The following is a 19,273-nucleotide window of genomic DNA, read 5'->3' as shown; positions in this document are numbered from 1 at the left end:
GGAGGGGAAAACAGTGGATGACTAAGACTTTGCGCCTGTGGTGAATACGTTAAGAGTGTGTGCTTGAGAGTGCACAGGCACGTGTGCCAGGGTTGGTTGTGGGAATTCATGTGGATTAAGTAGATTTAAGGGTATTGGTTAGGACAGCCAGGCTACAGAGAGTGCAGTGAGAGCACCATCAGTGTGCTGGGGACAGGCTCAGGTGGCTTAGTGGAAACTCCCACAGGGCGACACCCAGCAGAAGCTTCTGACTCATACTCACCCCATAAGACATGATTAGCAACTGAAAAGCCATTGCCCAAGGTCAGTGCAACTAGAAAACCTGCTAGAGAACCCCTTACACTCCCTAGAACAGGAACACTTTACAATTTTGAAAAACTTCTTAATCTGATCCCTTATTCTACAAAAGCAGATGTAGTAGTGATAATATTAGAACAAATCTTTGATTAGGGCAGGGGTTAGAAAGTGCTTCAACTAAAAACAGTTTTTAAATAGTAGTAGTGTAAAATAAAAAGGCTTCAGCATCAGTATCTCAGAAAAAAAAAAAGTGGTTCATTCTCTACTCAAAAGTCTAGTTTGATTGGTCAGGAAAATAAAGGCCAAAATCCCTGCTGAACTTCCCCCAAACTTCCTGTGACAATAGACAATACTTCACTTTGCTAGGACTCTGTGGGCTCACAATCACTTATCAGGAACGATGAACTATTTCCTGTTTTTCACAAGGAAGCCATAGGGGAACTTCTGCTTTAATTATAGAATAATTACTTTTCTTTTCTCAGCAAGATTAAATTAAACAGATTCAAAAGGATAGGTATGAAAACAAGGTCCATGTATGCACATCTGAAACAAGAATTTAAGATTCACTGATCTTAAACTATGTCCAAGTTCTTGAGACACACATCACTTCAAGACCAAGACCACTTCCTATCAATATTGTAATGAAATCCATTTCCATAATTCTAATATACAGGAAATTTGTGTCTGTGCAGATCTGAGAGCTAACTGCAAAAAAAAATCAGGCTGGATGACCTGCAAGACCATCTAGCTCCATCCAACCTTAGCAGGACTTTTAGATTCTGGGCTTTTTGCCTGCCGCTGTCCTCCCAGTGTTGGCTACAACCATCCCACTGTTGAGCTCAGCTGTTGGTGTGTAGCTAGCAGCTTGGCTGGGTCCGGGCTCATGTGCTTCGTGCATCTTGTAAAGCCAGCCACAACATCCCAACAAACAAGTGGCTGCTCAACCCCACCTACCAGATGTACCTACAGAGAGTGGAGGCCCTTGATTGGCTAATCGGAGCTGGACCAGTGGTGGCTCTGCAGACTCCCAGCATCAGTGGGAAGTGACATCAGCTCCCAGTGATGGAACCTCACCCTACAGCTCCAGAATCAGTGCGTTACCTGGAAAATGGACCTTAAAAAACAGCACTGAACACTTCTCTCCAGAAAGCTCCACAGCACATGTGCACGAGTACCAGGCACAAGCATTTTTCCATCCCATTCAGTTTTCTGTATCCAACAGATCACAGATTCCTTCTGCTACTGTTAACTCCTTTCCCAGTTTTAGCAGGAGGTGGTTGCTGTACTTCTCTAGAGCGATGTGCTCTAAATGAAAGTGGACTGTGGTAGGGTGGACTGATACTTGGAAAATGACCACGTTACAGTATACTTCCTCTTACACATACAATCCTGCCTAATGATGTCAATGCATATGCTGGCAATTACAGTTGTGGCCAAAAGTTGAGAAATTTTGGTTTTCAAAGTTTACTGCATTCATTTTTTTACATCCTTTTTTCAGATGTTTAAATGGTATAGTGAAGTACAAGTTTAAGCATTTCATAAGTTTTTATTGACAAATACATCTAGTTTAAACAAATATTTGCACTGTTGATCCTTCTTTTTTAAGATTTCTGCAATTGTCCTTGGCATTCTGGATATCAGCTTCTGGGAAAAATCTTGACTGATCGCAACCCATTCTTGCCTGATCAGTACTTGGAGTTGATCAGTTTCTGTGTTTGTTTGTCCACCCTCTTTTTGAGAATTGACCACAGGTTCTCAATGGGATAGAGATATGGGGAGTTTCCTGGCCATAGATCCAAAATTTCAATCTTTTGTTAACCGAGCCACTTAATTATCACTTTTGCCTTGTGACATGGTGCTCAGAAAAAAATTTTAAAAAAAGCATTGCTCATCACCAAATAGCTCCTGGATTGTCAGGAAAAGTTGCTCTTGGAGGATGTTTTGATACCATTCCTTATTCATAGCAATGTTCTTAGGCAAAAATTTGAGCAAACCCACTCCCTTGAATGAGAATCAACCACACACATGAATGGTCTCAGGATGGCTCACGATACAGGACTCATGATAGAGCTCACCTTTTCTTCTCCGGACAATCATTTGTCCAGATGTTCCAAACAGTCTGAAGAGGGCTTCATCAGAGAAAACTACCAGAGTCCTCTGTAGTCCAGTCCCACTTTTACAAATTAAGTCACACTGCAGAGCCTATGCCTTGCCTGTCCTTCCGCCTGCACTTTGCCCAGACCAACAGATGGGAACTGGTGCAAGTGGGATGTCCTGTACTGGTTTGATACACAGCAGATTGAGGTGGATGTCTTTATGTAAACGCTGTAGATATCTCAATATTATGCCCCTAACCCCATCCCCCCCTAAAAAAGCAACAACAATACCACCACCACCACCACCCAGGGGTTAAGCAGTTTGTGAATGGCTGGTTGTTTGGTACCACACTGAAAGGTGGTGGAAACCTCCTTCCCCTCCCATTGGCCATTTTGTTGAAGGGATGCAGAGCAACCAGTGTTTAGATGGATTTGCTACACATGTGTACAACTTTAATATGCACACAACATGGTTCAACATGGGCTGTTTGGGGGAGGAGGGGCTTTCTGTCAGCTAGGGCCCTGTCCCGTATATGGGAGACAGTAGCATTGTTGGGGACCCTGGGAGAATCGAGGGTGCAGTGCAGTTGCGTGACTGGGTCATTGAAGACCATACCTCTGCAGAATCTCAAGCTTTTTACTGCATTTTCCTGCAGTCATCTGTTGGTTGGGGGGTGTGGTTTGCATGGTTTTTGTTTAGAGGCAGCTTTCAGATCTCTGCGGCTCCAGACGTCTGTTTCGTCGGCATGGGAAATAGCTCAGTGGTGTTTTGGTTGGCCTTGCTCCTTGTTGCTCTGAGGTTTTTTGTGCACTGATGAGTGGAAATTCACAGCACATGAAAGAACCACACACATGCATCCAAACATGCACTTGATCTTTCATCCACACACACACCCCCACCCAACCCCACCCACTCTTTCCAACAACCCAAAAGAACTCTGCGATACATCTGAATATTTTAAAACACTTCCATATATTCCTGTACGAGTGTGCCAAGCACATGATGTAGGACTCTGGATGAGAACTTTGGAACACACACACACATTCATGATGGTGAGTCAAATGGTGGTCTGTTATAAACCAAAAGATTTAGAATGAAGGCTGCTCAAAGCTGAGGGGTGGGATGTGCATGTATACATGTGTATGTATGTGTGAAAGACAGAGAGAGACAGACAGACAGACAAACAACATGGTGCACGGAAGATCACAAAGAAGCAGGTGTTGGTAGTTCATTCATTATAGTCTTTGCCAAGTCATTGAGTTCAGAGGGTGGGGTGGGGGAGCTTTGTCAAAAAGAAGGCCTGAGATATCCCAGCATTTCCCTGTAGTCCAAATAAGAGCAGCGACAGGCACAGTGCAACATAACAGCATTACGGTATTTTTATAATGGTCCAGGGAGAGAGTTGGGCTGACTACTGTGGCAACAGCTGCCCTTACTCCCTTAAACACTCCCTTCTGCTGGTCCAAGTAGCAGCTCTGCAAGATCAGCATAACACCAGTGTAGCAGAAAAAAGCGCTTGCCTTCATGCACTGCTTAGCACAAGTAATCTAATGATTATCTGTTAACAGCAAGAAAAGACTAGAAAACAGTAAGAAAAGACTCATCACATCACTGGTGTCTAAATCATGTGATTGAGTCATCTTTAGTGAAATTCTGAGCATGTTATTGCAGCTATTCAGCTGTGATTAGTCTCTTGAGCTATCAACTCATTAGCATGAATGCAATATGCATATTCATGAGCAGAAGACTGGAGGCTCAGGCGGTGGGGGGTGTTGCTTATATGATTTCACTTGCTTCATTTCAGAGATGAAGCCTCGGTGTATGTTCAGCTGAAGGAGTTCATGGGAGGGGCATGTGCGTGTGCGTTCTAGAGTCAGACATGAGTAATAGTGGTGTCTGTTGGCTGTCTCAGTGGAGGTGATCTTCACATTTTCACAGGTGTATGTGAGAGAATGGGGAAATTGGCTCGGTGAGGGCTTTGAGCAGGTGTGTTGGCCAACTTGCTTATCTCCAGACAGCCAGGCCGAGTTTTGCTCTGCTGTGTAGTGAGTGTGTATGGGCTAGTGTCTGGTGCCGGAAAAGGGTGTGAGTGCATGGGTGGACATATCTCTAGAGTGGATAGTGGTGTGGTTTCTGAATAGGTAGACCCAAAGCTTTTATGCCAAGTTTGTATAAGTGTGTCATGTAGCCTGCATGTGAGAAAGAGAAAGCATGAAAGAGAGCCATACATGCATGCCTGAATGTCTGAGGATATGAAGGCCTTTTTTCCCCCAGCAGCAGGCTCTGAGGAGGAAACGATGTGGGGCCAGTGTAGATTGTAATTAATCATTGTAGATGTTTATTGGATGGGAGTAGTACACTGCTACAGCAGAGTACTGACACTCTTCATTACCAACAGCTAAAAGAGCTGCTGCTAATGAGGGCTGTGTGTGTGTGTCAGACACACACAACCTCAGCAGCAGACTACACTTTGTGCACAATTATTAGGCAAGAGAGTGTATGTATGCATGCATGTATGCATTACATAGGTGTGTGGGGTGGTGGTGGTGGTGGCAGGGTTTAAGGGCATATACAGACTGAACACATTCACAATTTGAAATCAAGAGCCATTCAAGCATATAGACAACATGAAATCTCCAAAGCGTTCTCATTTACATAATGCCACACTTCTACTGGACACCTCCATACATGTGTACAAACGATGATCACCTACCACTGTGATGCAATAATCCATCATGTGGCTCAAATTTGTACATAAAGCTTGCCTAGAAGCACAATAGGGATGACCCATTTTAGTTATGAATGTACAGTCATGGCCAAAAATTGAGACTAACAAATTTTGGTTTTCACAAAGATTGCTGCCTCAGTTTTTATGGTGGCAATTTTCATTAACTTGAGATTGTGAAGAGTGATCAGATGAATTGCAATTAATTGCAAAGTCATTCCTTGCCATGAAAACTAGCTTAATCACAAAAATTACCCTCATTCTAGCTACTGCATTTTTGCCGAACAGCCAAGGCATTTTTAAGGTGTCCTCAGCGGAGCTGCGGGTGGTTTGCCACATGGTTGGGGCTGTAGGCAGCTATGTGTTGACCTGCTGGTGAGGGTGGGCAAGAGTGTTGGACCAGCATCACTCACTCTTCAGGCCTGCATTTGTGGCGGGCTGACGTGGTCAGCCAGGCTAGTGGGGTGCACAGGAGAAGCACAAATAGACTGCAGTGGTCAGGTGGAAATTTCCTACCGGGACACCTGATCAAAGTGCCGGATTCCCTCCTTTATGGAGAGTGGGGAGAGGAGGAGGGAGGAGGAAGAGGAAACAGAAAGGGAACAGAAATGGAAAAAAAAAAAAAGTGGCCAGAAGAAAGGGCAGGTGGGATTAGGTGGGTACCCAATAGCTCAAATCTCCTTGAATTGGACCTGAAAATTTGGCTTGCAGGCAGGCATGTGCATGTGTGCGTGCACACACATCAAAAGAATCCCTCCTCGGACCAGGCAGAGTGACAGAGGCTCTATAACCAGCCACCTCACAGACCCGAGACTCCTAAAGCAGCTCACTGGAGCTCATTCCCTCCCCCTGTAGGCTCAGCCACAACACGCTCGTCCAGTGGGCCTCTAGCTACTACATTGGGTAAGCTGTCCACCGGAGGCTCATGCAACTCCACCCCCCTGCTCTCCTACCAGGCCCCCTTCATTAAGGGAGATTCTTGAACTGGGTGCTTTTGAAACATTTGCCAGCTCGTGGGTCATAGAGGAGGCAGCTAAAAGCACTAAAATGGGCATTAAAGCATTTCCACTGCAAGCTTTGGGCTGATACTTTAGGTTCACACAGCCAAGATGCTCACCCAGACCTGCTGCTCATGGGTTGAAAAAAACATCCATTTCCCTGCTTGATCTGGTAAAACATCCACACTTTCCAATCTGCCCTCTCAAAGTCTGGCACTCAGGATCTCAAGCCTTCTTAAACATGGTGGTGAGCAAGTGTAAGATGGTACTACTAGAGGTGAAACACCCCCTGCCTTTACTTTGGTAAAGTCTCAGCCAATAAGGAGAAAAACAAAAATGTGAGGTTTTTCCCATAAAATATTGCATGCTGTATCACACAATAATAATAATAATAATAATAATAATAATAATAATAATAATATCATCATCATCACCACAGTTATACAGTGCCTTTCTCAAACTCAAGGATGCTTTACAGACATATCAGAAGTAGAAGCCAATCCCTGTTTCACTGTTACAACTCAAACCCCACACATCCTGTATTTAGCCAAATAATTAATATAGATGTTGAAAACATATGTTAGTTATGGCATCATTTCAATATTATAGTCATACATACCACATTATCAAGTCTTCATTTAGGAAAGTTGTAGCATTTACATCAGCAGCTCCCTGATTAGAATCTTCTGGTAAGCAGCAGTTTAACTGCAGAGAGTGAGTGATCAATTATGAAGTTTTGGGGGAGTGACCAGGACTGAGCATATGCATAGGTATGGTTAACATGATATCTCCTGCTAGGACTCCAGGGACTCCAGGGCACCAGACCAGGCACCTCTATGAAGGACAGTTGGTGAATGGACCAGAGAAGCACTTCACCAAAACTTTGTCCCCTGTGTCCCAGAAACAAAGCACCAGGTCCCTTCTAAAAGGCATGCAAACAGCACGCTAAATAACTGCTTGGCTGGATGCTTCGTGTTTACCAAATGCTAGCCAAGTGAACATGAGCACAAGGGCTAGATCTTTGTGGCCTGGGGAGGGATAGAGGGTCCCTAAATGACTGTACAGCACAGGAGAGATTGGACATTGCCTCAAAGGCCACTCCCTACTGTGAACGAGAGAAAAAAAAATGAAAAAGAAAAGGAGGAAAGAGAAAAGAGAAAACCGAGGATAAAGCAAGAGTATGCACACACAGAGAGAAAACAAGAGAAAGAGGAGAGACAGAGAGGCCATGACCATGGCAAGTCCCTGTCGGCGACCATGTCAGTGATGTCATCTCTTTTTTGTGTGCCACAATTTGTAGACATGGATAATGATGAGAGCAACACATGAGGCTTTGGAGTACTTTAAAGCTAGAAAGCTGTTTAAAAAATGTTTAAATCTTTCTCACACTCTTAAATGCTTCATGTGGAATGTCGATCGCCATCACAATTATATCACAGATCTACTGTTCTGTTCATGGTCTCCTTGTCAATCAATTTATATACCATATAAACAGAACAGCCCACAGCAAAATGTATCAAAGTGAAATGTAATCCATCAACTCATCCAATAATAACTACTCAGTATTTCATCCAAAACCTTGAAAGAAGGAAGTGTTCTCGACTAGATGAATTGCATGCCAGGAGACAGCCCACTGTGAGTCCATGTCTGAATCCCATGAGTTCATAAATGTGGGTATGCACAAACAATGTGCTAGGAAAGAATCAAGCCTCAGGCTGTACGTACAATTTTCATGTCAGCAGTATGGATGGATTTTTTCAAAGAGTGACCCACATCACGGGCACATCCACTCAGAGCACATCCAAATTAAATGGGTGTAGAACGTTATTACCCTTCTGTACCCCCTTCAGTGAGGCATGAGCCTGCCAAGAGCTCTTCACAGAACAATGCTACAAATAAAGTGTGCAGAGGCTCCGAAAACCTTTTGCCGTGGGCTCTTTCTCCCTGCTCCTGTGGTCAGGCAGCTTTTGTGGCGCTTCCCAGCAGGAAAACACAATTGCATTGGCTTGGCACAGAAAGTGTGTTTCGGCGCCGTGACGTACGCTGCTGGACAGGAGCACTTTTTCGCTGTACCCGACCGCCTCGGCGTTGGCACAAATGTCCCCCCCCCCCCAGTTGCCTTTCATTAAAGCTCCTGCTCTGAGCCGCTAATGAAGGCGGAGCACAATTATACAGCCACTTCTCCACAGCTCTATAGGGCCATCAGAGGGCTAATGCCATTTCTCCCCTCTTTCTGAGCCTCCAGACAATAATGAATCCCACCATAGAGGCAGTGTTTTTTGTTTTTTTTAATGTTCTCTGTTATGGTGAGAATCTTTTACTCAGGAAGAAAAGACACATTACCTTAGAATTAAAGGCCTTGAATGGCACGTTTTCAGTGCTGGGTTTGGGGGGCAATTTGGCAACTGTGACTCTGGCTACTTCCCAAGGAATCTAAGACAAAGGGGAGAGATGAGACCAATTTGTACATATATGACAGAGCTCCACTAATATAAACAGCACCTGAGGGAAGGGGAACTCAAGCTAGTAGTCTTGGCCAAGTTCGCTCTGCTTTCTATTGCATCGGCTCAGTCTGATTCTGGAACAGAGCTGAGCTTCTCCTTTATCTGGCCAACATCCTGCTGCCCATTAATTTTAAGAGTTCCTCTTTTCCCCTGGTTCTGCTGACTCATGTTTTTACAGCAGATGCCCTGGAAAAGCCTGGTCCCCACTGCGCCTCCTCCCCATTTAGGGAATGTTTCCCCGACACAGGCTGTTCCAGAGCCAGCAGGCTGGAACACCTACAGTGATACCCATGTGCACTTCGCCCAGGGACTAAATCACAGCTGCAAATGAGCTTCCTGCCACTCCCATGTGGGACAATTTCACCAAAATGCTCAGGGCTTCTCCTACCGCCCCACAGCCATCACACCAGGCCTGCTGGACGGAGGACATTTAGGCATGACAGTGAGGGTGAGGAGAGCTGAAGAACACACATGAGAGAACCAGAGTACCTGACTCTGACTTACAGTGCAGAACAGGTGGGAAGCTTCACAATGTCATTAGAAGACAGCGTTCTGAACTCCCGCGACCTTCCTGTGTGGGTCCAATAATGAGGTTTTGCAGGTCACCCTGTGTTGTCCCTCAGTGTACAACACACCTCATAATTAAGCTCCTATGAAGGCAGAGACAGGGAGTCAAGGGTCACTCCCCTGAACGCAGATTCAGTGGAACGTGATATGCCAGCCTGGGGTAGAAGACACCCTCCTGCCAGTCAAGGAGCTGCCTAAAGGGTCGAGCTCAAATATGAGGCACTCTCACGCAAAAGCCTTGCAGCCAATAGATGAAGGAGAAGGTGCCAGAGACTTTAGACCATAGTTCCTTTCAGCTGAACACGGTTGGGTTCTCCTCACAATTCCAGTAATTGATTCCCGGATGGGATTGGAGAGTCCTAAAGGGTGATTTAAAGATGCACCCACTGCAGTGAAGGTCACACATAGAGGCTGCAATATTCTTCTGTCAACAATCAAGAGAGCAGCAATCAAGAGAGCAGGTAAGCAATGACAGAAATTACCATAATGTATTGGAGGAGAATGCTGGCCTGATTAAAATGAAGTCTTTCCTGGTCTCCTGCTGTTCTTTGCCTAAACAAATCACAATATGCATGCGGCCCAACTATACCGTTCATGCTCGAGGTGACTCCATCTGCACCACCCTGCTTAACTGAACAGAAACAACCTCTGGTATGGTTAGCAACCCATTTTCTCTGTTAGTCATCTTATGCTATCTGAGGGCATGTGGCCGTGGATGGATTCCAGAGCATCTGCTGACACCATTGACAATCTGGATGAGTGGTGGCACGCAAATCATTGCTGCGGTTCTGATAAGCACACATAAGCCCTGTCAATCAGGGGAGGTGAGAAGTAGACCAGCTTGGAACACAAGCTCTACAGGAAGCTTGGACATGAAGGCCAGGTAAAAACCCAACTCTGAGCTACAAGTTATAAATACCATTTATAATGTCTTCTGTGCAGTGAACTGCATTAACTGCAGATGTGCAGAGTGGAGTTCTGAGTGGAGAGATGACTGCAGGTAGATCCAGGAATTCCAAAAGCCTTATTCAAAACCAGTTTGGCAGGTGAGCAGGGATCAACTGATGCACGATGCTGACGCGCACATGCAGATGCAGCAGCAGACTATACTTTGTGCACAATTATTAGGCAACAGAGTATTTTGACTTTTGATTTTAATGTACATTTTCCAACACCAAGCTGTATAAACTTGAACGCCTATTGGATTTAAGCATATCAGATGATGTGTATGTGTGTAATGCAGGAGGGTGTGGTCTAAGGAGATCAACACCCTATATCAAGGTGTACATAATTATTAGGCAGCTTCTTTTCCTCAGGCAAAATGGGACACAGATTTAACTGACTCTGAAAAGTCAAAAATTGTAAAATGTCTTTTAGAGGGATGCAGCACTGTTAAATTGCTAAAATACTGGAGTGTGATCACAGAAGCAACAAACATTTTGTTGCAAAGAGTCAGCGTCACAAGAAACATGTTGGGGGCAGGGGGAGGTGCAAATTAACTGCCAAAGATCTGAGAATAATCAAACGAAGTATCCTCCAGTACTGTCATATTCCAGAACTGCAACCTACCTGGAGTGCCCAGAAGTACAAGGTGTTCAATACTCAGACATGGCCAAGGTGAAGAAGGCTGAAACCTGACCACCACTGAACAAGACACATGAGGTGAATCTTCAAGACTGGGCCAAGAAATATCTGAAGACAGATTTTTCAAAAGGTTTTATGGACTGATGAAATGACAGTGACTCTTGACAGACCAGATGGATGGGCCTGTGGCTGGATCAGTAACGGGCACGGAGCTCCACTTCGGCTCAGACGCCAGCAAGGTGGAGGTAGGGTACTGCTATTATTCTTATTATTCTTATTAATAAAGATGATCTAGTTGGACCTTTTAAAGTTGAAGATGGACTCAACATCAACCCCCAAACCTACTGCAAATTTTTAGAAGACACTTTCTTCAAACAGTGGTACAGGAAAAAGTCTGCATCTTTCAAGACGACCATTTTTTTTTTCTATGCAGAACAATGCTCGACCGCATGCATCATAGTACTCCACAGCATGGCTAGCCAGTAAGGGCCTTAAAAATGAAAGAATAATGACACACCTGACCTAAACCCTAGTGAGAACTTGTGGGCCTCTCTCAAACAGGAGATTTATGGTGAAGGAAAACAGTACAGTTCTCTGAACAGTGTCTGGAAGGCTGTGGTTGCTGCTGCACCAAAAGTTGATCAACAGATTAAGAAACTGACAGACTTCATGAATGGAAGGCTTATGACTTATTGAAAAGAAGGGTGGCTATATTGGTCACTGATTTGTTTTTTGAAATGTCAGAAATGTTTATTTGTAAATTGAGTTGTTTGTTTATTATTCTCACTTTAACAGATGAAAAACAAGTGAGATGACAAATTTTCAGTTTTTTATTTAGTTGCATAATAATTCTGCACACTAATATTTGCACAATAATTATGCTAATCACACATTCTCTTAAGAAAGCCAAACCCTCAATTTTAGTTTCTTAAATATTCAGGTTTGATGTTCATCATCTTGGATCGACTGAGAGCACAAAATACACCTTGCCTAATAAATTTGCACATGGTGTAGGGGAGAAACGGTTCTGAGAAGGAAGGATCCTGAAAGTAGAGATTAGCTGACAAAAGACAGAGCCAACATCTCAGACTTATAAATTCACTTAGAGGACCAGAAGGGACAAGTCTACCTAAATGATTTGTACTTAAAATGTGCAGAGAATCTTAAACATGTATATAAAAAGATTAAATTTGCTGCAAAAAAACCCAACCCCCCCCTCAAAAAAAACCAACTTGGGGTGGATTAGAGAATGGAGGAAGAGACAGTTACCTTTAAAAGAACATTACCTGAGACTTCAGAGACTTAAGGTTCACCCAAGCTGATGGCTCTACAGCAACAGCAATTGAATAAGAAATATATAGTTTTACATAATGGATGTCTGCATAACACATTTACAACAAACAGAACACAACACATTCATAAACGGTCATATCAGGCCATTACTATTCATGTTTTCCCATTAAAATAGAATTTTATTATCTTGAGAAAATGGAAAATTAAATCCCATTCATGTGGTATAAACACATCACATCACTGAAATAGGAAAGGACAAATGAATTTCAGTTGATTCTTACAAACAAATTTGCATTGAAAATGGTATGTGAATTTTTATGTTTATATCCCCCTGATATAGTACTTAATGTTACTTTCTCAAAAAAAAACAATGAATGCTGATGTAAATGATAATGAACACAATATTAAGTATTTATGCTATATGACAGATATTTTTAATGCAAAGCACTACTGCTTTAAAAAAAATAAATAAATAAAAAATAAAAGTCAAACTCAGCAATTGTATCTAATATTATGCAACCTCCAGCAGGGAGCCATTCGGTTCAGTCCTGCATTGAACCCAAGCTGAAGTCTGACGTCAAATCAAGGCAGAAAAAAAAAAAATGGGGACACCTTTATGGACACACATGAGTGAATCCCTGCCGGTGAATGATTGAGTAAGCCTTGAGGGCTCCACATGAGCAAACATTTAAGGACGGCGAAGCACTTGACCAAGCAAAAAGCGTCCACAAAGCAAAGCCCTGGAGTGGGGCGGACAACTGAGAATTGTGGGGGGTGGGGGCAAAGAGAAAGATGTATCCAGCATTTATTACTGGACAACAAGCTAGATTAACTCAAGCCTTCATGTCAGACAAAAAAAGCAGAAACAAGGAAAGTAAACTTGCTTTTGTTTTCTCATAGTGTAATGAATGTAGACAGTGAATGTGGGCAGAAGAGCAGACTGACTCCCACACCGCTGCAAAGGCATGAAATATCCCAGATTCCCATAATGAAGACCTTTGGGCCAGACCAGAAAAGTATCATTGCAAAGAAATTTCTCTCAGTGGCCTACAAATGGGGTAGTGAAATAGGTGAAGATACTTGACAGGAGAACACAGGAAAAAGATCAAGTATACCTGCCCCCCTAAAACCTGAGCATAACGCTGCCTTGTACACACCAGCTATTCAAACCCCAAAGGCAAGAGAACAAATGGAACTTCATCCAGAGAGGGCTCATAACCAGTGGAAGAGTGGTTGGTCAAAGGTGTGAGCAGTCTCAAAGACACAAAGTAATGCTCTATTCCCTGGTGCTGGGCATGAATGAACATTAGGCCATGGTGGCCTTGCTAGACGATAAGAGTCGCATGCGGGACAGTGCTCCATCTTCCTGTGCTCACCCTAGAAGGGGACACAGCAGCAGTGTTGGGACCTGCCCAGAACGGTGGTGTCCACCATCCTGTCACTCTGTGAGCTTATTTAGTGGCAGTTCAATGGCAATAACCAGCAGCAACACTGGAAAAGAGAACGAGAGGAAAAGCCTCCTTCAGTTAACACAAGTGACACTGATGTGATGAACATGGCACAACCAGACATGATGAGAGGATACAGATTAAAAATAAATGAGCAAGAGTGAGAGAAAGAGCAGTTCACCTAAAGTGCATGTTAAACTTTGCTTCTTTAGTTGAAGCAGGCAACAATAAACAAAGCTCCACCAACCCTGACAGAGCTACCCCTTCAAAAAGTTCCAGGCATAAACAAAGTTAAGCCTCAGATATTTGGCTGCATGTTGAAAATAAATGACTTGAAAATAAATGAGTAACATGACAAGACAGCTATGGATACCTTTAAAATCCAACCTCAAGTTGCAGTTTGACATGTTTCTTGCTGTTCCCAGAATCACAATATTGCATACCACCTTAAAAGATGATGTGTACTATCCTTCAGTCCTCAAAACAATAGATACTGCCCTTCTGAGGGGGTGTTTGAGAGAAACAGAGTGGGAACTGTGGCTGGCATGGGGCCACTAGCCATACCCCATCCTACATTCACCACCACCAGCCAGCTGTGGCCATGAGAAGGCTCTTCAGTAACCCATGAACAAATTGAAGGAGTGTAGGTTGGCAGGGGGAAATAACAGAAAAAAATTTAAATATTCCTCAAATTCTCCACCACAGTCGTCAGTGATCTGTGAGATTGGCCAGATGCCTCAAGTCAAACCCCCCCCCCCCCCCCCCTGCTTCTCAACAATCACCATTCAGCCAGTGAACCGTTAAGTGGGGCGGATTCTGTCAATCCAGGGTTCAGCGGAGTGTGTGGTCATTGTCCACTGTCCAGAGTTCAAAAGCAAAGGCAGCCTCAGTCTAGCTGGCTGAGAGAGGGAAGTGAGGGAGCTCTTAGTGTGGCTGTGGTAGAGGTGGGGGTTGTGGGAATTGGGAAGTCAGGGCAGGAGAGGGAGGGTACTGGGCTGTCCAAGCTTTGAAAGCAGAGGGAGTCTGCTGGGGTTTGGGGTTGGAGGCATGGTGTCAACAAGGCACAGACTGCAAAAAGAATCTGAGCAAACTTTTCACACAAAAGGAACCCCTCAGAGCCTTGGGCCAAGAGACTGAAAGAGAGAAACACTGGAGAGGAAGTCAAATCAAGCCATAAAACAGCGCATGCCATTAGATCAGCTAGCACTTAAACAAAAACGGTCTTTCTACAGACAGCCTCTACCCTGCTGACACCATTACCCTCTCCCCCTCTTCACACATTCTTCAGATGATAATGCTTTAAACACACACACACACACACACACACACACACATACATACACACACACACACCTCTGCTAATTGCACAGCACTAGGCTTTCCAAGCAATAAAAATGTTTGTTTTCATTTATTTGAAGAATGATTTAGTAATAAAGTGATTGAATTGTGTTAAGGGTCAACAAGGCCCATGATTGAATGCAACAGAATGTTCGGTAGTGGAAGGCTTGGTGAAAGGCACCCGTACCATAAAAATGCCCCTTGAGCCATTTACATTCCCTTGCTTCATGGGCGATGGAGTTATGGTGGTTCCTGCAGCCCCCAGGTGGCTGCACTGCATCTGAGGTGGGGCAAGCCTTCTGCCCATAGCACAGCCTGGACACAGAGGTGTCTATTTGAGACTGATGGTCTAAAGATTTCAGGGAGTCCCATCAAGAAATGAGTGACATGACATTACTATGAGAAACGCACAATCACACACACCTACGCCTCACCAAGAGGGTGTGGTACCTCGTTCACATCCCACACTCTATACCACTGAGGCCAAACAAAAGAAACTAGCGCTCCCCACGGAGACCAAACAAAACGCATTCGCTCTACTTCCTAAACCTCTCAGCCAACTCTTAACCTCATTCCTGATCAACAAGGGTCCTCCATAGGCCATCAACAACAAAGCTGCCAGTTTATGAGGAAGCAAGATCATACACCTCTTATGAGGGTAATCTAGTTGGGGAAACAAGAGCTACATAAACAGTACCATCAACCAGCAATCTATAGCTGGAATAGGTCAAACATAGCATTCTGAAGAGTAACTAAAAATGCTTCTCTCCTTGTATGCAGTCTGCATGCAGGAGGGTGGCAGGTCTTATTAGCACAGTCTTCCTATTTTGAGTCAAATGGCTCCAGAAGGAACCATGCTCTCATCTCACCTTTCCCTCAGCAGTTCTCAACTGGACTCCAGACTCAAGCTTTCTCAGGTAAACATACAAACTAACACCTTTCCTGCTCTGCTATCTCTTTCAATGTGTGCGCCAAGATAAACTTTTAGAAGCAAGTTCTTAATTTACTTAAATTATTCTAGCCCATTTGGACATTAATATTTTAAGAATGGTACAGCTCCCCTTAGTGTTCCTCCAGCCAGACAGCTGTGGGGGCATAAACAAAGCGAATTTCTACAGAACTCCTTTGATCTCAAGAGCGGCACAAGGAAATTCTCCACCTCTCAGTAGAGTCTGCAGCATGTAGTCAATCAAATGTCCACCTATGTAAATTCCTTTTTGGAGGGAAGCTATGGCCATCTGCTTCAGCAAGAGAGATGCTTTTACCAGTTTACTGTTCTCTCATCAATTCATGAACGCCAAGCACTCCCTGACAGGTCTCAGATAAAAACGACTCGTTTTGCACATTTTTATATTGTACTCTCAATTACTTGAACTGCCTCAGTCCTTGCTAAATGGTCCTGCTATTAATGTTTGCCAAGGGGTGGTAAATCTTGCAATGCATGATTACTATATCTATGTGTCTACTATGCATGCTACAGTCAAACAACAACAACAAAAACAAAAATCAATCAATCAATCAGTTATAGCTATAGATTAATGGCAACCAGTGGAGCTTCTGAGGAAGGAAAAAAAGTCTAGGGAATAAGGAACTAGACTGAAGATATACTACACACAGTGTTTCTCCAACTGGTGGGTAAAGTAGTATAGAATCCCTTTACAAGTGTCTTTTCCTTCAGGTTTTTGCCCCAAGAGTAAAGTTCCTAGGATAATCCCCATACATGGGGGTCAAAGAGCAGAGGACACAGAACAGGCCACACAGACAGGGACAGACAGGGGTTATAGAGGTCACCACTGCGTGCACGTACTCGCCCACACAAAAGCACAACCCACCTGGATGACAAACAGAGTTGCGGTGACATGAAGACAGAACGTTACCATTACCAGTTTTTTTTTTCTAGTGTAAATATTGCACCATAGTCCACAATTTGTTCACATCTGAGCATTTCACTTATTGTGTATGTCTAGCAATCACTGAACTACAAAAATGTGACACTGCACGTAGAGATGTGTTCACATACGCTTGTACGTAAACACATGCACGCAGTCACACCACATTAGCTATGTGCAGAAATGTATAATCAACTACCAGTAATTAAGCAGAACACTATTCTGGCTAATTACCTCTCAATTCGCATAGCTTCACAGAATCACAGGCCACTGCTTTAAAGGAGTGTAGATCATGAAAATTCATGATTTATTAATGTGACAACAGTAACAATAACAGAAGCAATACAGAGGCTTGCCTCAAAGAGTCTGAACATTCTGAAACAGTGAAACCGAAACATGCGAGTTAACCTGAGAAGAGTCAAGAAAGTGACACTAACACTTTCCTTCCCTCAGTGCTCGTTAAACCAGCACTGTCAAATAGGGCTATGTGACATCAATACATGGTGTGTTAATATATTTATGGTGAGATAATATATTTACATGTAACACATCTAGAGCGGTTACAGACTACAGCTATTATTTATTTCAATGAGTTATTCAATTATTTAATTGGTTCTTGAGTTAATTCAACTCTAGCTGCTGCATCACAAAGTGAATAAAGCTGCAAGGTGGTGGTTAAATATTACCAGGTTAGGTACTGCATGGCAAGTGATCACCCAGCAACCCTTTTACAGGAACTCTGGACTACAAATATGACCCTTCCATGTCAGCAAACTGACACATTTTCCAGGAAACAGGATGTGTCAGACAAACAGAAAAAGGAAAAAAACAAAATAAAAACAAAATAAAAAAAAGAGAGAGGAAAAAAAAAAGGCTTAGTGACAATGACAGGGCAGGATAATGAATGCCAGTCTGAAAATCTCGTGGTTGGCGTCCATCTGCATCTGATCTGTGTGACAACTTCCACAAATCACAGAGATGAATAGGATTTCCACTGCTTTCCTAAATTAGCCAGTGACCAGCAAGAGCCTTTGAAAGCTCTGAACTGTTCTCCTGTTTACCGCTGAGCAGCACTGGCAACTTCTTTCACCTTGGTAGGTGGAGGACTTTGGCCTCCCCAATCACAGTGCCACTGCAGATGGAGCACCTGCTCCACCTACTAATGCATTCAGCCTGGCTGGAGCAGGGTGGATGACTGTCATGGCAGTCAAATTAGCTAGAACGGTACTGTACAGTTTGATTATAAAATGGAGGCTATGGTTTAAAAAACTTTTAAATCTTAACTCTTAGATACATAAAAGAAGAATTACACACACTGTGAACTTAGAAAACCTACTTTAAACGTCAGAGCCATTTTAGGTGGTTTGGAAGTCGTGATTTATGAGTATTCATATACCCTGGACATGTTGCATATCCAAACTTGAATCAGCACTCCCAATAACGGGGAGGGGAGAGGGCCACAGATACAAGCCACTAATTCATTTCTAGTATATCATGTAAGCAGAATTAATCGTAAGCAATACTCAATTTTTTGCAAAGAAATATAGCTTGGCACGTTTGCTCAGTTGAGTCAAACTGTTTTCCTCAGTGGACAGCCTGCATTCTGCAGGAAAGAAGGCAACATGGGATAGAGTGACAATGCATCTCCCTAAAGGGGAGATGAAATTTACCAATTGCTCTACTCAGTCCCAGAGGAAAAAAAAAAAGCACCAGCTTGAGGCTGCTTTATTTGGGGATCAGGATAGGCGAAATTGAGACTAATGGTTAGGGGTCCTCAAGAAAACAGCAGCTGGATAACTGCAGCTTCATTTTACCGTAGATCATGTCTGTTCTGTGGAGTGGAATCAAACAAAGCAGAGAGAAATAGCAGAGTGAAGCAAAACATGTAGTCTTCAAGATGGCCAACCTAATTTGCCTACTTCAATCAACCTCCAACCCCACTTCTGCCAGAGAGAGAGAGAGAGAGAGAGAGAATAGAAAAACTATATAGAACCATGTCAGCTGCAGGATTTCTGCTTGGCTCAGCTTGCTCATGTTCCAAACAGCTGTTCCACATGCACGCACAAGCGCGCACACACACACACACACACACACACACACACACACACACACACCAATTAACATCAGTGAGTCCTGCTGAGTAGCACCTCTGCAGTGTCATGGGAGGGATGGGTTCCATGCCAAAAATATCAGTGCACATTAGTGCCATTGGCCAAAAGGGGGGAGTTGGAGCAAACCGAGTGCAAACCCAGCACAGGTGCACATGAATACTCATCTTAAAACAGAGCTGTAGAGCTTGCTGCTGTGAACAGGCCAATGATATTCATTTAACTATCTAGTGCTTATATATCTAGTGCTCTGGTTTATAAGGCTTATCAACAAAAGCTTGACATGCGTGTCAGATACCACCCTGAAGTGCCACAATGTTTACCTGGACATATAGTTTGACATGGAGGATGGGTAACAGTTCACAGTAAATTTGCCATTTGGCACAAACTTTGATCTTAAATGGCTATAAACTTTTACAAGGACT

At 43.6% G+C, this 19,273-nt stretch overlaps 1 protein-coding gene across 1 annotated transcript in view; it reads right to left on the bottom strand.

Annotated features, from left to right (window-relative positions):
- The window catches only part of ext1b (exostosin glycosyltransferase 1b), a 54,639-nt gene that overhangs the window by 32,887 nt on the left and 2,479 nt on the right, over window positions 1-19,273 (bottom strand). The gene's annotated exons all lie outside the window — the stretch shown is intronic.

The sequence above is a fragment of the Electrophorus electricus genome, chromosome 2 (genome assembly GCF_041902795.1).
Source record: "Electrophorus electricus isolate QZ-2024a chromosome 2, ASM4190279v1, whole genome shotgun sequence".
NCBI classification, from domain to species: Eukaryota; Metazoa; Chordata; class Actinopteri; order Gymnotiformes; family Gymnotidae; genus Electrophorus; species Electrophorus electricus.
This window is presented reverse-complemented; position numbering and strand designations above follow the sequence as displayed.